The 19,952-nt window shown below is 37.6% G+C and overlaps 1 protein-coding gene across 9 annotated transcripts in view; it reads right to left on the bottom strand.

Moving 5' to 3' along the window:
- The window catches only part of AFG1L (AFG1 like ATPase), a 195,095-nt gene that overhangs the window by 10,110 nt on the left and 165,033 nt on the right, over window positions 1–19,952 (bottom strand). The gene's annotated exons all lie outside the window — the stretch shown is intronic.

Here is a 19,952-nt window from a genome sequence, read left to right as displayed (position 1 = left end):
AGAGTTTATTAATTGCCAAAGAAATCCCAATTTAGGCTATGAAGAGAGTAATATCACCTTTTTCTTTAAAAATATGAAAAAGAATGAAATGTATTAATCAAAGAAGGAAGTCTTTTCCCCAAAGAAATCAGCTCCAAAAAGATTAATTTAAAACATAAAGTTTTAAAATATATATATTTAAAGAGTCTGTTTTCTTATCCTGGCTTTGATGTTGAAGTGTCTAAGAAGTGACACTCACCAAACTTCCCCAGGACTGAATCTGGGGAGAGATGGGGGTTTCTTATTAGTTAGAAATACTATTTTTCATTAATTAAATAAGTTAAATAGTTGTGAGAGAAAATAACATAAGGACTTTGGAATTATGGTCTGTCACGTCTAGTATGTGACCTTGAGCAAGTCTTTCTGAACTTCCATTTCCTCATCTGTAAAAGAGGGATCATAACCTGTCTCATAGGTTTGTCCCAAGGATTTGATGCATTGATTGCACGTAAAATCTTACAACAGTGGTGGTTACACAGTAAGTGATCACTAAATGTTAGTTCTTAACTTACAGAGTTCATGTGAGAAGTAACTAAAATGAATTATGCATAGTATGCTGTTTGGCATACAATACTTAATAAATAATAGCTATTCTTTTATTAACTATTAAATAACCTTTTCCTCAGCTCACAAAGCCAGGCAAGTGAACAGTTCAACAGTTCAGTCTGACTCTGCCTTTGCACTCAGGAGGTAAGAGCCACTCCCTCTGGTCCTTCCTGTCTGTGGTCCACCAAAATATCTGCCCTCCTGGCACCTCAGCCCTCCATGAAGTCATATGTAGATGATAAAAATAGCATGTGTCTCAGGCCCTCTCCTTCCCACATGTCTTGTGGTAATAACACGAGCACCTGTGTGTGGTAAAGCCCCAGGCCCACATAATGAACAGCCCCTAACCCAGTACATGTCACATAGGAAGTGCTTAATATTTATTGAATGCATTAGTGAGTGTATGAATAAAACACAACATAGCCTGGGCAGCAGGCCTACTCCTTCCTTTATACCCATTTGTCACCAAATTAATTGAAACACCTACCAAAAAAATCCCACTTTTTCTTAGTTGGCCCAAATTCCTCACTCCCCAGGTAAGCCTTTGTTGTATATCCTAGAAAACACATGTAGGAACATTCTAGAAAAGATATAGACCATAATGTTAACAATGGTTATCTTTGGATAGTGGAATGAAAGATTAACTTTGTTTCTTTGTTATACTTTTTGGACTTTTTTTCCCCAGTGAACTTGTGTTACTTTTGAATAGCAAAAACAATAATGCTTTTTTTGGAGATCATTTTTATAGCGAGCATCTTATCATTTATGCCTCACCTGTGTGAGATCATAGTATCGGTTTTGTCATGGACATTTCTCTTTTTATCCCTAAGCTTTCTTAATCTATAGAAGTAGGATTTTTTTCAGGGACATTTAAAAAAAGAAATCATAAGCTGAATGCGTGTGTTCTCCTTTAAAGTTTGACAAAGGAAAACAGATTTGACATTTGGGATGAAATCTGACTTTGGTTGTATAGTTACATTCAGCTAATGATTCTTCACACCAGGGAGACAAGGGGGAGGGAGGGGATGGGATGAATGGCAGCATTCCCCAGTAGTTCATGTTCAGCCCTCATGGCCGAGCACCAGAGTCCCCAGATCAAAGGCCTAGTAATGTCAAAAGGCAAGTCTTTGCCTTTAACAGTTGTTGTTTTGTGTGTTATCAGTAAAGAGTTCACCCTGTATATTACAAAGAGGTGAGACACATATGGACCTCAGAAATGGTCCTGAGATTAGACAGTGGATGATGTTAATTGTGCATCTTTTCTTTAAAGCAATGAATTGGAATCTAGATTCATCTTTGCAGACCAACTTTCTATAATCAAAAATAACTTGCATATATTTATTGCTACCCTTTGAAGAAAATGAGTGGTGAAAAATAATTTAAAATAAAGATCGACATTTCTATGCTTACCACAATTAAACCTGATGCTTACCACAATTAAAATAATTAAAATTCACTGCAAAATTTGTTTTCTCCAGGAAATTATACTATACACACAATGAGATCTGTACATGAGTTGGAAATAAAAAATTGCTTATATAAAATTAAAAATCAATAGTATACAATATTTACAGCTTGTTGGCCCAGGTGGATATGCTCCCATTGATATCGTGTCTTAATCTGAGCAATTTTTCTCCACGTGAGCTTGATGACCAGCACGCTGTGTTTCTTTTTTCCATAACTGTCAGACAATATCCAGTCCATCTGCACGTGTTTATTACCTCTGCTCCGTTTTCTCTCTCTCTCTCTTCCCCTTCTGCTACTCTAAATGAACCAAGTTAAACTTCATCATCTCCATTTCTTTTATCCTTTCTTTTGTATTTTCTTTTTTTCACTTCTTCATGATTCATTTTGGATAATTTCCTCTGACCTATATTCTATTCCACCATGTTTCTCCCTAGCTGTGTTTTATCTGCTCTTAAACTCGTCCATTGAGTTCTTAACTTTGGTTATATACTTTACAGTTCTGGAAACTCTACTGGTTCTTTTTCAAAGTTGATATCTCTCTTTTTATATTTTCTAGATTCCTACACTTAAATTTCCAAGCCTATCTTTCGTTTTAAATCTGTTTGAATATGTAAGCTTAGTTGTTTAAAATATGAACTCATAATTCCAATATCTAGTGTTTTAATTTTATTGTCTTGTCTCCTCATATGTTTGGTTAACTTTGTGTACTGTATTTTTTCTTTGAAAAAAAAAAAACACTTGTAGAAAGAATTTCAAGTTCAAGGCTTGAAAGTATTCTGAACTACTTGGCTCACACAAAGTTTGACTGAAGCCCACAGAGAGCTGGATTGCTTCGGGCTCACTCTTATTCCTAGAGTGCAGTCCTTTAGGGCTCCAACCAAAGTGGAGAGCAGTTTACTAGGTCCCCCACCTTTGGCTGGCCCTAGTCTCTGCCTTTTGTCTCACTACCCAACTAGGCTGCCAAAAGCAAGTTCAGTTCAGCTCAACTTGTTTTTTAACAGAAGACTGCTAGTGCTTACCAATATCTATGTTTTCTTCATTTTCCTGGGCACACAGCTAGATTACATTTAGGTGTGGCCATGTGATCAAATTCAGGCCAGTGGAATGCAACAGAAGGTGATATGCATCACTTCTAGATCTGGCCCATAAATACTGCCCACACAGACTCCTCACTTCCTTTACTCATCTCCTGGTTGAAAAGAGAGGGCTCTGAGGACTTAAAGGAGGGTGGAGGCACAACAGGGATGAAGCCTGGATCCATGAGGGACCACATGGAGCAGTTTCCTGGCCAACCTGCACTGGATGGTGATATGAGCAAGAAACACATGTTTATTTGTTAAGCCTCTGAGATTTGGGGCTTGTCTGTTTCCACAGTTAGCCTATCCTAATACTTAATTCATCCAACTTCTTTCATTGTCCTAACTACAAAGTTGGTGCAAATTACTGACAAAGAGTCCACAATTATTGGAAGTGGATGGCTTCCTAACACTTCCTGTATGAACAAGGATTCTTGTTCACATAAGATGGTAACTATCAAAAGTTTCTCTTCAAATTTTCTTCAGATTATCATTAAAATTTTTTAAATCAGGAATTGCATTTAGCCATTTCCAACATCAAATGTGATTCTTAAAAAGCTATATTCATAGAGATAACTTTTCTCATTACAAATTTTGAAAAGATTTTGACAGTTTTGTTCAAATTCAGTGTTTGACATACTTAAAACATCTTTGTAAATTTATTTTTCTTCTCATGATTATATAATATACAGAAATATAATAAATGTTTTCACCAAACCACATATAGATGCTGCCAAATCATATTATATAGCCCAGTGTGCCATGGTATCACCAATGGTATCACTTTTGATATGTGACATCTTGATCACTGTGACCGAGAAGCTGATACTAATGGTTCCACAGGACCACTCACCCCCTCACTTTCAGTAGCATTCAGTATTTAAAGGTGTCTGGGGCATTCAAATGCATTAACTAAAAAATTCTCTATAAGATTATGATAATTTAAAATTCATTTAAAATATTTTTGGAGAAATGAAGAATGTCTACGTGGGGTAGTCTGATTACAATTATGGTTCCAATTATTCTTGCCTCCTTGTCCACACCCTTTGGATTGTGACTTTCCAGCTGTAGCATGAAGACATGGAGTCTATCTGCACAACTCTTCAATCTCGGCTGGACTTGTAATTTATCACAGCCAATAGAATGAGGCAAAAGTGACAAATTTCCAGTTGTGAGCTTAGGTCTCAAGAGGCTTTGCCTGCTTCTGCTCACTCTGTTGCAGCAACTAGGCTGGCCTGCTAGAAGAGGAAGGGACAGAAGGAGAGCCAATTGCCTAAGCTGAGAAAGTATCTCAGGCCAGCCTACAGCCAGCCAGCCCCCCAAACAGATGAGAGAGCCCAACCAAGATCAGCAAGGCTGAGTGCTGATGCATAAGTGAGCCCAAAATAGATCAAAACAGTTTCCCAGCTGACCTCCCAACTTCCTAGCTGACTAGAGAGTGATGATAAATGCTTATTTTTTTAAGCCACTGCATTTGGGGTGATTTGCTGAAATACTATACTTGCTACAGAGAGATTTACTAAGAAAAGCCCATGTTTTAGAAGTCATTAGCAAGTCCAGCACATGTAGAAAAAATACGACCTAGATTTTATAGCAAAAGATTGGTTTTACACTAAAAATAGAACTACCATATGACCCAGCAATTGCACTACTGAGCATATACCCTAAGAAAACCATAATTCAAAAAGAGTCATGTATCACAATGTTCATTGCAGCACTATTTACAATAGCCAGGACATGGAAGCAACCTAAGTGTCCATCGACAGATAAATGGATAAAGAAGATGTGGCACATATATACAATGGAATATTACTCAGCCATAAAAAGAAACGAAACTGGGATATTTGTAGTGAGGTGGATGGACCTAGAGTCTGTCATACAGAGTGAAGTAAGTCAGAAAGAGAAAAACAAATATCATATGCTAACACATATATATGGAATCTAAAAAAAAAAAAAAATGGTTCTGACGAACCTAGGGGCAGGACAGGAATAAAGATGCAGATGTAGAGGATGGACTTGAGGACATGAAGAGGGAGAAGGGTAAGCTGGGACGAAGTGAGAGAGTAGCATTGACATATATACACTACCAAATGTAAATTAGATAGCTAGTGGGAAGAAGCCACATAGCACAAGGAGATCAGCTTGGTGCTTTGTGACCACCTAGAGGGGTGGGATAGGGAGGGTGGGAGGGAGACGCAAGAGGGAGGAGATATGGGGATATATGTATATGTATAGCTGATTCACTTTGTTATGAAGCAGAAACTAACACAACATTGTAAAGCAATTATACTCCAATAAAGATGTTAAAAGATTTGTTTTACATAATTAATAAATACATGTAAGCACATATAGTGTCATTTATTTTATGTTCATTTACTTTTGTAATCAATTTTGGAATTTTTATGGTGCAGTATAAAACTTATTTCCAAAAATAAAACATGATTTACTGTACATAAGAACTAGAAAAAAAAAGGCAGAAAATTATGTGGCATCCTTACTTAGAGTACAAGACAACATGGACCCAACTGAATGAAAACAGAAAGCCATAGAGAGAAAGCAAGTTGACATGAAAAAGGAATTGGGGGAAACAAAGACTGACTGCAATAAAATTAAAATTGTAAGAGCATTCCAATAGAAAAATAATGAATTTGAACAGACAATTCATGGAACAGAAATTATAAAAATTATAAGGGGCTAATAAGCAAACAAAAAATATAATCAAGCTCAGTAGTAACCAAAGTAAGACAAAATAAGAATGATGTATCATTTTTCATATTGCAATTCTGTAAAGAAAAATAAATTACACTACTCAATGCTGGAAAGCATATAATGAGACATCCATTGCTGCTGGACGAGTAAATCAGTTCAGCTGTTCCAGAAAAAAAATTGTTAGGTTGTATTAAGAGCCCTAAAAGAAGTCATAAACTTGACCCAGTCATTCTCCTTCTAGAAATCAATCTATAGGAAATAATCAGAAATTCAACCAAAGGTTATACACAAGGATTATTTATGACTATGAGAACCCAAAAGCAACTTTAAAGCATAACAAACAGAAGAATGGCTCAATAGAGCACATTAATATAATGCACTAATATGTTGCCAACAAATAATGGTGTTTATGAAAAATATTTTATGATATGGAAACATGCTTACGGTAAAAAGTTAAGTGAAAAAAGGATAATGAAAATTTATAATTGTATTCAAAACATATATGTAGGACAAAGGCTAAGTAAATACGTAAAAAATACTAACAGTTGCTGTCTCTAAGTGGTCTGAGTGACAGACTTAGAGGTATTTTTATGATCTACTTTAAGACTTTTCTGATGACTCTTAAAAAATACGGTTTGAACTGTGTGGGTCCACTTACATGCAGAATTTTTTTGGTAGTAAATACTGCAGTGCTACGTGATCTGTGGCTGGTTGAATCCAAGGGTGCGGAACCTCAGACATAGAGGAACAGAGTATACAGAGGGCCAACTATAAATTATACATCTTCAACTGCGTGTAGGGCCAGCACCCCTAATCCTGCATAGTTCAAGGATCAACTGCACTATTTATTCACCTCAGTGTCCCTAGCACCTTGCACAGACCAGGGAACAGAGTCTTGCATAATACAAGATTGGTGAATAAATGAATACAGTCACCAATTCTTCAAAATCAATTATATTTACTGAATGTTTAATAAATACAAGGTATTGTAATAAATCCTACAAGGACTTTGCAAAACACAGAGAAGACACATTTTCCACTTTTTTGACTTCACTAACATACCACTAAATTGCATGCACATGATACCTATGGCAGCTGCAAATATTTATAGTTACGTTTTGCATTAGTCCATCTGCCTATGTAAATAAACCATAGCATAAGACACTGTTTGAAATCATAATTAGTATCATAAATTCATGCATTGTGTCCTATGAATAACTAAGGCATATGATTATTTTTGAGTACTAAATGGCACCCCAGTTAGTAGCATCCTTAAGTATATTATTTTAGCTCAAAATTCAAGTAGCACTACCAAATGCAGATTCTTCTTACGATAGATAAGGATGACAGTCTCCATCTTTCCACCTGAGCAATTAAAAAGTTTGTCTTTCAAAGCGAGAGAGAGGCATGGACATATATATACTACCAAACATAAGGTAGATAGCTAGTGGGAAGCAGCCGCATAGCACAGGGAGATCAGCTCGGTGCTTTGTGACCGCCTGGAGGGGTGGGATAGGGAGGGTGGGAGGGAGGGAGACGCAAGAGGGAAGAGATATGGGAACATATGTATATAAATAACTGATTCATTTTGTTGTAAAGCAGAAACTAACACACCATTGTAAAGCAATTGTACTCCAATAAAGATGTTAAAAAAAAAAAGATGTGGCACATATATACAATGGAATATTACTCAGCCATAAAAAGAAACAAAATTGAGCTATTTGTAATGAGGTGGATGGACCTAGAGTCTGTCATACAGAGTGAAGTAAGTCAGAAAGAGAAAAACAAATACCGTATGCTAACACATATATATGGAATCTAGAAAAAAAAATGGCTCTGAAGAACCTAGGGTCAGGACAGGAATAAAGACGCAGACATAGAGAATGGACTTGAGGACACGGGGAGGGGGAAGGGTGAGCTGTGGCAAAGCGAGAGAGTGGCATGGACAAATGTACACTACCAAACGTAAAATAGATAGCTAGTGGGAAGAAGCCGCATAGCACAGGGAGATCAACTTGGTGCTTTGTGACCACCTAGAGGAGTGGGTTAAGGAGGGTGGGAGGGAGGGAGACGCAAGAGGGAAGAGATATGGGAACATATGTATATGTATAACTGATTCACTTTGTTATAAAGCAGAAACTAACACACCATTGTAAAGCAATTATACTCCAATAAAGATGTAAAAAAAATACAAAATAAATTTTTTTAAAAAATTAAAGAAAATAAACAGCATTGCTCTAGTAAAAAAAAAGTTTGTCTTTGATGTGGCTGGTTATCTGAATAATTTTCTAAACAGGAACAATGAAAATCCACTTATTCAATGGTTTATGCATTCTCGACTATTGTTTCAAACTCTTTGTTTCTGTGGAAACCTGATGAAAACTTAAAGAACTTTAAATCTATAATGAGTTTGCTAAGGGCATTTGTTTTCCTTAATTACCAAGAATATACAGCTGCATTATATGTAGCACAGTTTCTCTAACAAACTTTTAGGAATAAAGAGCTTGCCTGCTGTCTTCTTTCTCCTGTATGAGGAACGGCACAGCTGTCTGTTTTGGTTTGACCCTGAGGCCGGGAGTGAGGATTTTCTCAATGCCACACCAATGTGAAAGGCACGAGCATTACCACCAGCCTGCCTTCTGCCCTGCAATGAGCAGTTGATCCACTTCAGTGACACGAATGAGCTGCCAGCTTGAGTTTCTTTTTTCTCTGCCTGGCTAGTGCTTGTTCTGCCACCATTATTTCAGCTCAAGTAGGACGATTATTATTTCAAGCGCTGTCTAGATTATACTGTCCTAAGGGTTACTCTTTATCTGTATAGACTCCTCTTTATAAATTCCTTGTAGTGATGCCCTGATAGCTCCTAATTAAACAAGTATGTGTGGCACCTTGCTTTGTTTACACAGAAATGACAATGTCTCAGATCTTAAAGAGAAGTACCTTTTAATAGGAAAAAAAAAATGCTTGAATGGAATTCAGATGAATGTGTCCTTTTCAAAACAAACAAAAAAAATAAAAAGAATTGACATTAAAACAACTATGTGGGGCTTCCCTGGTGGCGCAGTGGTTGAGAGTCCGCCTGCCGATGCAGGGGACACGGGTTCGTGCCCCGGTCCGGGAAGGTCCCACGTGCCGCGGAGCGGCTAGGCCCGTGAGCCATGGCCGCTGAGCCTGCGCGTCCGGAGCCTGTGCTCCGCGATGGGAGAGGCCACAACAGTGAGAGGCCCGCGTATCGCAAAACAAAAACAAAAACAAAAAAACAACTATGTGCACCAAAATAATAAAGATAATAATTAGAAAAAGAGCACTGAAATGTGTGCAAATAATTTCCCAAGATTGGTCATATGGCACCTTAATATGAGAAATCTCATTAATATGAAGACCATACCATCCAGCTGGGAAATATCTCGCCATTCCAGAAAATACTATCAACTCTTACACATTCTATTTCAGATGTTCTTTTTGTGCTGAGGAAAAGTCTTACTACTTGATTTATACAGTCACAATGGCAGGAGGCTAGTCCTACCTAGATCTGCCAGATCTTTGCCTAACACTCTATCCTCTCTATGGCCAAATAACAATGGTTAATATAGTATTCTATTGGGGGGTGGGCATCATATTTTTATTTTAAGAGAATCTGTAGAAACAATGACTCAACAATAACAAAAAATCAACGTGGCAAACCAGAGGCAATTGTACCCTTTCCCCACCCTGACGCAACTAGCTCTGCATATCTAATAGATCTCCAAATCCTGGAGATGTCTAATTCTGGAGATTATGGAACTGAAAACTTTCTCGAAACACAAACTGCATCCCAGATCTACTGAGTGCCCACTATGTGAAAAGCACTGTGCCAGGTTTATTTCTAGGAATTCTTCTAGTTCGACTGGGGAGTGGAAAACCCATTCGACTTATAGCCTGCAGCATAGAAAACCAAAATGAAAAATATGGAGATAGGTCAAAAACACAACATTAGAAGAACATGAAGAAGTAGGAAATCATTAGCATCATCATTATTATTAATAAGCACCACTGAGTGTAAGCATCAATACCACTCTAAGGCAATACATTAACGATGAGATGGTAAGAATTACTGGAATGGATTATACTAACCACCTGGGATTGAGTAAGTAGAGACCATAATTTGTTAAGCAATTAGCTGGCATCTGACTGGAACGTCCAATTGTTTAATAGACATCTAAAATTTGAGGAGTGTCAAGAGTTGCCCCTTTAGGAAATGAGATAACTGGGTTTGATCATGCCAACAAAATTAACATCATGAATGGGTTCGTGTAGCTTAGAACCTTCTATTCAGAAAGACCCTAAATACTTCTGGAATTAGAAAGTCCTGCCCAGGTAATTTATTCAGTTTAAGCTTTCAATTTAACTATGCATGATAGTCAGAAAGCAGCCTAGATTCTATACAAAACAGGACTGCTTCTTTGGTTTTTAAGTCTGAGAGAAATGAGCCTTCACAGCCTCCTTCACAGACCTTGGCTAACCATGTCCTAGAATCTACCCTCACCATGGGATTATTCAACCTGGCTAGACTCTCTTGCTAGTTCTCAGGGTATCTAAAGTTTCTGAATTAAGGTAATGAGAGGGTTATGCTTTAGATTTTATAAGAAGCCATGGGGGCGGGGGGAGCAGGGGGACTTCCCTAGCGGTCTAGTGGTAAAGACTCCATACTTCCAATGCAGGGGGCATGGGTTTGATCCCTGGTCAGGCAGGAAGTTCCTCATGCAGCGCAGAGCAGCAAAAAAAAAAAAAAAAAAAAAAAAGCCATGGGGATACTTTGAATTACTAGGTTTTGTTTATAATGACTCCCAAAATTTGTTTAAGCTTTAAGCCAATTCTAACCAGATTCTAGAAAAATGGGAACAACACAAGTGGGCTGAACAAGGCATTATACTGAGCATTTAGCCTAATAAGAGAACCCATATTCTCCATGTCCAGGAACACAGGCAGCAGGACAGTTTTCAAAAACATGCCATATACAATGTGTGTGTGTGTGTGTGAGTAAGTATTTCACTAGTTAAAGATTTTTTTTTCTTTGCCTGACTTGGGTCTTCATTGCTGCATGCAGGCTTTCTCTAGTTGCAGCGAACAGGGGCTACTCTTTGTTGCGGTGCGTGGGATCCAGGGGTGCGGGCTTCAGTAGTTGTGGTGCGTGGGCTCAGTAGTTGTGGCTCGCAGGCTCTAGAGTGCAGGCTTGGTAGCTGTGGCACACAGGCTTAGTTACTCCGTGGCATGTGGGATCTTCCCAGACCAGGGCTCAAACCCGTGTCCCCTGCATTGGCAGGCAGATTCTTAACCACTGCGCCACCAGGGAAGTCCTAGTTTTTGATTTAAGTTTTTGATTGGAAGGTATTTAGTTTAATGTGGTCCTCTACTGTTAAGTAACCATGTATAATCAATCTTTTAAAATCATAAACAATGAGGAAATTTTATTTTAGCTGCACAAACAGCTAGTTCTTTGAAATGATTAACCTAGATATTAGCAATCCAGCAGACATTGAAAAAAATATTGGCAGGGGGAAGAAAAATAGCCCAATAGTTGCTAGAATCATTTCACAAAATCATTTATTAAAATAATGCTATAACAACCCCCTTCTAATTTCCCACTGCAAAACGGATTTTCTTGGCTCATTCAAAACAAATGGAAATTTAAACATTATTGTTAAAGCCTCAGACATTATGATATCTGATTGTACAGACTACAGAAGGTAATAAATGTACATGGCCAAGGCTGATACATGTTTCCATCTTTTTCATTTTCTATTTTTAATTTAATGATTTTAATAAGAATGTACATGATAATGATGAAGTAATTAGTAACAATACTACCAAAATCACTGAAATCAGTAACTGATAGAAGATTAGCACTTGATGGTGAACATAATTGAGTCATCGTGAGCATCCCTCAGTAGAGGGCAGTATTTGTTACATCTCATGGGAGGAAAGGCAATGTTATAAATTCGTCTGGCTTTGAGATCTATCCGGAAGAAATTTGAAAGATTACCCCCATATGGTGCAACATGAGGTTCTATACCCTTTGCTACTGGTTCTACATGCGCATATGAAATGAAAGGTCCATCAATGTTAACTCTTCCCTCTGGATTTCAGCGGCATGAAAAATTACATGTAGGACACTAAAAAGTAACTTTGTAAAGAACTTTAGAATAGCAAAGAAATTATTTTAAATTTGAGAATGATGGTTTCTGAACGTGTTAAAATCTAACAAATGAAGAGATTTTATTGTTTTTGTTTTGCTTTGTGAGCAGTCATTGGGAAGAAACTGAATCCTCTTAGAGGTGGGTATTAGAAAAGCCTAAGCAGAGTTGGAAAAGTAGATATTAAAGAGTTATCCTTCCTCATACTCTTCTGCCTTCTAAATCATGGAAATACTCAGTGAAAAATGCTAAATTCATACTCTAAAGATATTAAAACATGAAACAGAGCAAGGTTGTATGCCTCTCCGTACCGCTGCATACACAAAGGGCCAACTCCTTGAAACGTATTAAGACCAATAGAATTCTTCACTCCATTTTCTTGTCAAAGAGACAACTTTGAATTATCTGCTACCCAAATTTTATTAAAAGATACAACATTCGTGAAGGGCTTGAAACTGAGTCTATCCAATCTCTAAACATTTAAAACTATTTCTCTGGATCAAGTCAAATAATAAAAAGAAAAGCTTAGTTGCAAAGTACTTTTTTGACCTCTATAGCCCTAGTTTCATTGAACTGTACTTTGTCATTGTGCCCCCAGCTGATATATAAGAACCCGTACAATACAAACTTGTATTAGCAGCAGGAATGGTGCTGAGTAAATTGTCCACTGGCATCTTTCAGACGTCCCTTTATGAAAGGTACAAGTCCTGCTCCCCGCTCCGCCCCACCCCCACCCCCGGCAAAATCTTCACTTCTTCTGAGTAGCTAACTTGCTTCTATCTTCTAACTTACTAAGTATCCTTTCCCCTCTTTGGCTGGAGGGAGGCTATCCTTTCCCCTCTCTGGCTGGAGGGAGGCTAAGTGTTGATTTAATTTTTCAATTTTAAGAACTTTGTAGAAGTTTATGATATGGATTGATAGATATTAACTTTTCTTGTCTTTCAACTTTTCTCCATTTTCCCTTTGCTCTAATTTTTTAAAAAGTCTATTTAAATCTATTTGTGTATGTATGTGGGTGTCTTTGTATACATATGGGTACACATACATACAAAATGCTTTTTGGAATCAAGTAAGGTATAAATAAATACACACTAAAATTACCTTTTTCTATTTCTTTTTAAAGCTTATTTTGTTATTTAGTTTCCTTTAGATAGGCGGTAAAACAGAATCAGGGAAATAACATGTCAGTAAGAACTTCAGATAATAAACAGCAGTGCCTCTTAATTTTGTTAGTTAACAATTATGCACTGAACACCTATCAGTTACACAGTACTAAATGTAGAGAGCAGTATTCTTAGAGAAGGTGGGTTTTCAATGGAGAGGGAATTTGCCCAGTGTAGGAAAGTAGAAATCTATTTCATAAACATGGAATTAAATGGAATTTGGTGAAGACAGAAGAAGTCTGAGAAAAGCAAACCATCACTGGCTTTAGTAAACACTGAAGGGGGAGATTAGAAAATGTATTGCAAGGGCTGCAGCAATCCAGAATGATGTGAATATCTAACAATTCAGATTTGTATTATGACATGATAGGGAAATGCAGAATGTTCAGGAAAGAAGCTGAGAATATAATAATTTGCTGTTTACACAGTTTTTTTACATACATTAAAGCTGAAAGCAGTAAGATTAGGTTGCTTGTTATATACTCCTGTTAAGACCTTCTACAAAGTAATATCCAAATCCTAAAATGTTACCAATCTAGTAAATTACTTCCATTTTAAAAAATTCAATAAAATGGTGGGAAATTTTATTGCTCCTACTGTACCTTTGATTCATCTACGGTAGTACATTGGCTCTGTTTCCTTCTACTGATTCTCATGATAACACATTTTCCAACTCCACCCCTACCCATCATCTCTTCCTTTTTCTATGTCAGTTCAGGTGACTTCACTGACCGCTTTAGGCTCCAAACTAACACATCTCTATAAATATCTTCCAGGTCTATATCTTCCATACTAGACTTCCAATTGTTTGTAAGAGCTCTTCTCTTACCTCTGGTATTTCTGTTAAGGGTTCTGCTGTTCCTCTGGTCACCCAAACTGAAAACGTCAGAGCTCTCAGTGACTTGCCTTGAACCCGAGACCCCTCTACATCCAATCCCATAGATTTCTCTCATATCCATCTGTTCTTTCCAATCATGTAAATTTGGCTTATGTCCCTGGTTGAGGGGGCAATTAGGAACTGAAATCCAGTCCATGCTGTTTGCTAAGCCACGCACCCTGATGAGGGGCAGCATCTACCTAGAGGAAGGGGCACACTTTTATCCACATAAAGGCATGACTTGCTTATTTAGGTCCATGCCCATCTTCACGGGTGGCTTTATCTAATGCACACAAGGCTCCACATGTGGTAGTAGCAGTGCCAATCTTGCCAGATTATCCAATACAGATCTGTTAAAAAATAATGACTAGTTTGTTTTATGCTGATGAAGGTTCTAATCCAAGCTCTACTACCTGATATGCAAACCCCTTTACACTGACTTCAACCCTTCTATCCTGCCTGAGTACACACCACTCTCCCACACATAATCGAAGTTCCAGCCATGACTCTTAAGTCCTCTACATAGAGAATTCTGGATTGTCAGTTTTTTCCTTTCAGCACTTTAAAGATGTTGTTGTACTGTTTTCAGGTCTCTATCGCTTCCAATGAGAAGTCAGTCCTTAATGATATCGTTGTTCCTCTAGCTGCTTTGAAATTTTTTTTATCTTTGGTTTTCAACAGTTTGACCATGATGTGCCTAGGAGTGATTTTCTTTGTATCTGCTAGAAGTTTTTTGAGCTTCTAGAATCTGCAAAATTACATCTTTTACTAAATTTCAGCCATTTTCTTTAAAAATATTTTTCTGTCCCACTTTCTTCCTTCTCCTTCTGGGACTCCATGACACATGAGTTAAACCTTTTGATAAAGTTTCTTAAGTCATGAGACTTTGTTAATTTTGTTTTATTGTTTTCTGTTTTTCAGATGGCATAATATCTATTATCTATCTTTAAGTGCACCAACTTTCCAATCATCTGCGATTAGTGTTAAGTATACATAGTGAACTTAAAAATTAAGTCTAGAATTTTTAATTTTTAGCATTAGAATTTCCATTTGGTTCTTTTTTATAGTTTCAATTCCTCTGCTAAGATTTCCTATTTGTTCATTCAATTCTAGTATATATTTCCTTCATATCCCTGAGTATAGATATAAAAGCTACTTTAAAATCTTTGCCTCTATTTCCAACATCTGTGTCATTTCAGGGTCAGTTTCTGTTAATTACCTTTTCCTCTTTTAAAATGGGTCAGATTTTCCTGTGTCTGCTCACATCTAGGAATTTTGGATTGTATTCTGGATATTGTGAATGATGTTGCAGAGGCTTGGGATTCTTTTATATTCCACCAAAGTATATTGATTTTGTTGTTGTTGCTATTTTAGCAGGTAATTAACCTGGCTAGTCTCACACTCCAAACTCTGTCTCCTCTGTGATGCGCAGCGACTGAAATCTCTGTTCAATTTTTTTTTAGCCTTAGTTGTACATATATAGTTCAGCCCAAGATTTAGGCAGAGTTTATATGAAGAATGTTGGGCTCTTTCTCTGTGTTTCTCTCCTTTCCATAATTTCTCCTCTTATTCTCTAGCTGCTATGGTCACTCTCCTCTGATTCCTCAAGTCAGGAATACTGCAGGTTTCCAACTATTTTTAAATATCCCATAAGAAGCCAACTGTGATCTGCTCTCAGGCAAAATCGACAAAAATAAGAATTCATCGGTATCAATCTCTTCTTCCATGTGTGGATAGTGTTCTACTTTCTCCCTGCTTTTGGTTGCTCAATAATGCCTTCCAGATAATTGTTTTTTAGATTTGTCCAGAGTTACAATTGTGATCTATAGGTGGGTTGGTCAAATAGGAGCTACTCTGTCATTAATGGAAGTAGGATCCTCCAGAGTCTTCAAGTCTCTAAACATACTCTGTAATTTCCTACCTCTGTGTTTCTCATAGAAACATAAAACCTCAGAGGAGGAAGAGGTCACAAAAGTTGCCCTCATGATCCTTTACCCTTAGGAACAACCAAACAACCACCCCTTCTTCCTCCTCCCCTGCACCAGCCGAGTCTCCAACCATCCAGCCTTCAAGGCTCACTTCCTCTTTACTACCCACAGCATTCTGGTCATACAGATCCTGTGGTACTAATTATAATCTGCCTCACATTCTGGTGATCTATATACTAGTCACGTTTTCTCCTCTAAATTAAGACTAACTATGGTGACTGACTCTTAATTCATCTTGTTACCCCCTATAGCACCTAGAACTATGCCAGCTTTCCATTAAGTACAGTAGATCTCACTTTCCATGGTTTCACTTACCTGTGGTGAACCCTGGTCAGAAAATTTTAAATGGAAAATTCCAGAAATAAACAATTTGTAAAATTCTAAATTGCACACATGAGCAGTGTGATGAAATCTTGTACGGTCCCATTCAGAATGTGAATCTCCCCTTTGTCCAGGGTATCCCACCATTAGTCACTTAGTAGCCATCTCAGGTATCGGATCGACTCTCTTTGTATCCCACTGCTTATGTTGAAGTAACCTCTTTTTTACTTAATAATGGCCCCAAAGTGCAAAAGGAGTAATGCTGGCAATTCGGATATGCCAAAGAGAAACTGTAAAGTGCTTCCTTTAAGTGAAAAGGTAAAAGTTCTCGACTTAATAAGGAAAGAAAAAAACCGTATGCTGAGGTTGCTAAGATCTACAGTAAGAATGAATCTTCTATCTGGAATGTTGTGAAGGAAAAAGAAATTCATGCTAACTTTGCTGTTGCACCTCAAACTGAAAAAGTTACAGCCACAGTGCATGATAAGTGCCTAGCTAAGATGGAAAAGGAATTAAATTTGTACAATAAGGTACTTTGAGAGAGAGAGAGACCACATTCACGTAACTTTTATTATAGTATATTGTTATAATTAAGCAATTTTATTATTTATTGTCAATTTCTTACTATGCTTAATTTATAAGTTAAACTTTATCATAGTTATGTATGTATAGGAAAAACAATAGTATATATAGGCTTAATAGTATCCATGGTTTCAGGTATCCACCACAGATAAAGAGGGACTACTGTACTCGGTAAACATCTATTGAATGACTGGGGAAAAGGGACATAAAATATAAAATGGGTAGGGCTCTCTCTGTTACCCTGCTTCCCTCCCTCCCTCCCTTCCTTCCCTCCCTTCCTTCCTTCCTTTCTCCCTCCCTTCCTCCCTCTCTCTCTTTCTTTCCCTCCCTCCCTCCCTTCCTTCCTTGACCACAGGGCATGTGGCATCTTACTTCCCGGACCAGGGATCAAACCCATACCCCCTGCAGTGGAAGCATGGAGTCTTAACCACTGCACTGCCACAGAAGTCCCTGTTATCCTGCTTTAAAGGTTACTTAAACAAATATCTAGCACGTTGGTTTATTTATTTAGCAAGTTTCCTTCCTAAAAGGATGACATTCCCAAGAGGAGATACTACTGGCTGACCCACTAGAACATGCTGGTCAAAGTTACAACCTTTCCTAGAGTTTACTGCCCTATTAATTGTCCTAAAACATTACTTTATGTACCATGTTCCTGCTCAAAACCTCTGTAGATGTACCCTGTGGATCAGGGTAAGAAGTCTATACTTTGCTGCCTGATTTTATGGCGAATCTGTCTAGGATTTTCATTCTTCCCTTTTCTCTCCAACATGCACTTGCTCGTATTAGGCAAGTTTCTTCTCTTCCTCCTGAAACATTTGGTGCTTGGCTTCAGATCATGGCTGAAATACCTTCACTCTGCTTGTCTAAATTCTACTCACCTTTCAAGCAAGATCATTTTCCTCCTTAAATCTCATGTCTCCTCAGAGCCTTCCCAATCCTTATTATCCTTACCTTTAACTCCTGATGCACTCATAATAATGTATTTAACTAGTGAGCACGGCTCTTTAAAATACTGTTACAGCTGAAAGGAGTGACAGAAACTAGCTGATCACATCATGCATTTTACAGATGAGGTACTTGGACCCAGAGAGGTTAAGTGACCTGCCTAAGGCCATTCAGCTACATAGTATCTGAGTAACGATTCGGATTCATATTTCTTGATTCAATTGGGCCTCTTTCCACTCTACTGCATTGTTTGGTATTTGGTTCATGTTATTTCGTTTACTAAATTGTAAACTCTTTGAAAAAACTTCTTTCATTCCTTTTATATTCTTCATAACATAGTGGCATACAGATATGGAAGCACTTAAATAGTTGCTGACCACTGAATCATTGTAGCAGTCTTGGGAGGGAAATCTTACATAACATATATTTCTTGATTAACAATAAAAGATAGAAGAGTTAAGTAATACTTGACCCTTGACAACAAATAATGTTGCTTACCATCTGGTTCTACAAGAATGAAGTCACTAGCCAAGGTAGTCACTGACCATTAACACACCCTGAAAGGAGTTCAGGGTGGAGATCAGGAAGGAGACACTCTATGCTCTGGGAAAACTGGCAGAACAGGCCTGCACATAGATATTTTCAGATAGATTTTACTCAGTTTCTTGCATCTTCTCATACTTAGAAAAGCACTAAAATCATTAATGGAGACATCTGCTCCTCATGACTAGCAGCAACCTTGACGTATGCTTGATTGCATGCATCCTCTTTGCCAGAATCGTATATATACTGATCTACCCCTTACCTCTTTGGAGCAGTTCCTCAGAGCTATCTGAGAGGTTGTCTCCTGGGCTATAGTCCTCAGTAAGTCCCCAAATAAAACTGAACTCACAGTTCTCACGTTGTGCTTTTTTTTCTAGTCCACACCCTAAAATACGTGGAAATCTTATGATTTCTTAACACTATACCTCACTTCTAGTTTTTTTCTCAAAATCTTTTGCCTGACTCCACAGTATCTTCACAAGTTATTTTAAGAAACAAAACAGTATATTCTAATAATTCTCAAACTTTTTTCTATAAAATACATCTCAAAGTAATAATATATCTAGTGAGATGTACCTTATTGAATATTCTAACTAGCAATGTAGTAAGTAATTATTAACTACTTTAATTAATTACTTTAATTAATTATTAATTATAATTCTGAGTAACTGATCTAATCTAGGGGAAGGTACTATGGAGTATATCAAATCATGTACTTTATGATGAGAAACAGAAAAACTTAAAAATTACAGATCAAACAATTACTTGATTAAAACATTTTTCTATTTAAAAAAAATCAAGCCAGTTGGAGGTTAGCATTAGAAAAGCCATCAGTGTTAAAGCTTTTTTAAAAATCAAGCAAGTACTTTTAAAGTGTTTTATAGTCATGTTAATTGATTGGCCTAGATTTTCTCAACCCTTTACCCATCATCTCATTGTATAGGTCTTCTGTTTAGAGAACTATTCCCAATAATTATTTAGGGCTGTGATACATGTGTTATTAAAAGCCAAGTGAGATCACGTACTTTAAATTCTTTTTTAAAACTCTCATTTTACAAAGTTAATGACCACTTTAATTTTTTTTTTGGCTGTGTTGGGTCTTCGTTGCCGCCCTTGGGCTTTCTCTAGTTGTGGCGAGCAGGGGCTACTCTTCATTGCAGTGTGCCATCTTCTCATTGCAGTGGCTTCTCTTGTTGCAGAGCATGGGCTCTATGTGCGTGGGCTTCAGTAGTTGTGGCTCGCAGGCTCTAGAGTGCAGCCTCAGTAGTTGTGGCACACGGGCTTAGTTGCTCCACGGCATGTGGGATCTTCCCAGACCAGGGCTCGAACCTGTGTCCCTTGCATTGGCAGGTGGATTCTTAATCACTGCACCACCAGGTAAGTCCAATGACCACTTCAATTTTTAAAGTTTTAATTCATACTTCTTAATCATTGTCTGAGCAGACAGACACATTCCTCCCAAAGACCAAAGCAACTATTAAATATTAGTTTGTCATGCCTTCCTAGAGTAGAAGAGGTCT

Source organism: Tursiops truncatus, chromosome 12, assembly GCF_011762595.2.
Source record: "Tursiops truncatus isolate mTurTru1 chromosome 12, mTurTru1.mat.Y, whole genome shotgun sequence".
Taxonomy (NCBI): Eukaryota; Metazoa; Chordata; class Mammalia; order Artiodactyla; family Delphinidae; genus Tursiops; species Tursiops truncatus.
Note: the sequence above shows the minus strand (reverse complement) of the source record. Positions and strands in the feature narration are given on the sequence as shown.